A 2051-nucleotide genomic window follows, 5' to 3' on the forward strand; every position below is an offset into this window, starting at 1 on the left:
GTACGTTTCGTACGCTCTTATTGGAAATGCATAACGTTTTCGAATTTCGAAGCTAATAGGATCATTGAATAATGACTTATTTTTAACTGTTTTCTACTGTTAACATTATCATGTAGGCTGAAAGTCACATCGCCAACCCGGATTAGTGATCTTTGACGTCAATGCAATTCTTTAAAAAGAGAAGAAAAAAACATTGCCTTAATTCTAATATTTCAGACATATTTTTAGACTCTTGCATAGTCTCGCTATTAACTTCTTCTTTTTTTGCGTTAGAAGGGAATAGACTAAACCAAAATTAGAGATAGCCGGGTTAACGCAACTGATTGTGAGCCGCGGACCGCAAAATTTTGATGATTACCGCAATAGCTAGTAATTACAGCTCCTTGTTAACAGTTACTTCGGATCTCCTTACATTCTCATTTACGTTACGCTAATAACAATAATAACAATTCCATACGTCTCTACTCTCACTTTCGCTATTTAAGGCTACATAATCGGCGACGTGGTCCACAAAATATTGCTAAAAACGAAACAATAATGCGCTTCGCGGACAACGTGTTACATTTTTATTATCTTCCCTTTTTTTAAATCGACGATTGGCGTTTTTGTATGGCGAAGATACTCCTTCCTGCGTGGATATTTTCTGTAACATAAAAATAATCGAATCGACTAAATAATTGTCACGCACATCGAACATCTTATTCGTTATTACGATTAATATTTTCCTAAATTACTTCTTCGAAAAAAGTCTCTACGTTAGAATCAACTTGAATCAAATTTTTCGATTTATTTTTTTTTACTAATTTATATTCCAAAACATGGTTTAATGTAGCAACTAAATAAAAACAAACGAAAAAAAGATTCTATAATATCTTTAGAAAAAATAACACTTACCAGAAGTGTGTTAAGTACGCCGATGCCCGATGCTTCTCCTAGGCCTCCACCTCCTCTCAGGCTGCTCGAGATGTCCATCGTGTTCCCTCGATGCGAAGCTGATGGTCCTTCCAGCGTGGATATTTTCTGTAACATAAAAATAATCGAATCGATTAAATAATTGTCACGCGCATCGAACATCTTATTCATTATTCAGATTAATGTTTTCTTAAATTACTTCTCCAAAAAGATCTCTACGTTAGAATCAACTTGAATCAAATTTTTCAAATTATTCCTTTTTACTAATTTATATTTCGAAACACGGTATAATGTAGCAACTAAATAAGGATAAACGAAAAAAGGAATTCTATAATATTTTTAGAAAAAATAAAAAGTAACACTTACCAGAAGTGTTAAGTACGCCGATGCCCGATGCCACTCCTAGGCCTCCACCTCCTCTCAGGCTGCTCGAGATGTCCATCGTGTTCCCTCGATGCGAAGCTGATGGTCCTTCCAGCGTGAATATTTTCTGTAACATAAAAATAATCAAATCGATTAAATAATTGTCACGCGCATCGAACATCTTATTTATTATTCAGATTAATGTTTTCTTAAATTACTTATCCAAAAAAGATCTCTACGTTAGAATCAACTTGAATCAAATTTTTCAAATTATTTCTTTTTACTAATTTATATTTCGAAACACGGTATAATGTAGCAACTAAATAAGAATTAACGAAAAAAGGAATTCTATAATATTTTTAGAAAAAATAAAAAGTAACACTTACCAGAAGTGTTGGTACGTTGATGCCCGATGCCTATCCTAGGCCTCCTCCTCCTCTCAGGCTGCTCGGAATGTCAGCTACGCAGGATTCCCTCACTGCTCCGATGTCACGTTCAGCGTCGTTATTTTCTGAAATATTCAAAATAAACGATTCGATTAAGTAAAGACAGAAGAGATAGAAAATTTTTGGACATAAGTAACATAGTACGTAAAAATCAATTACACTCACCACTTTCTTTCAGGCTGCTCTGGCCGCAAAATCCACCTCCACCTTCGGGTCAAATAGGAGTCTCGAGCCACATTGAGACTCTTGGCAATGCAAAGAAAAATCAAGAAGCCATTTCGGCTATATTGCATTAATTTTACGACGTTGTTGCAATATAGTCGAAATGTT

At 34.9% G+C, this 2051-nt stretch overlaps 1 long non-coding RNA gene across 1 annotated transcript; it reads right to left on the reverse strand.

Annotated features, from left to right (window-relative positions):
* Positions 1-335: 335 nt before the first annotated feature.
* On the reverse strand, positions 336-2038 carry LOC139822797 (uncharacterized). The gene is made up of 5 exons (XR_011734590.1): positions 1887-2038; positions 1662-1786; positions 1279-1402; positions 895-1020; positions 336-643 (listed from the first exon to the last, which is right to left on the reverse strand). It is a non-coding gene; the product is annotated as an uncharacterized lncRNA (long non-coding RNA).
* Positions 2039-2051: the final 13 nt, after the last annotated feature.

Source organism: Temnothorax longispinosus, chromosome 12, assembly GCF_030848805.1.
Source record: "Temnothorax longispinosus isolate EJ_2023e chromosome 12, Tlon_JGU_v1, whole genome shotgun sequence".
Classification (NCBI taxonomy): Eukaryota; Metazoa; Arthropoda; class Insecta; order Hymenoptera; family Formicidae; genus Temnothorax; species Temnothorax longispinosus.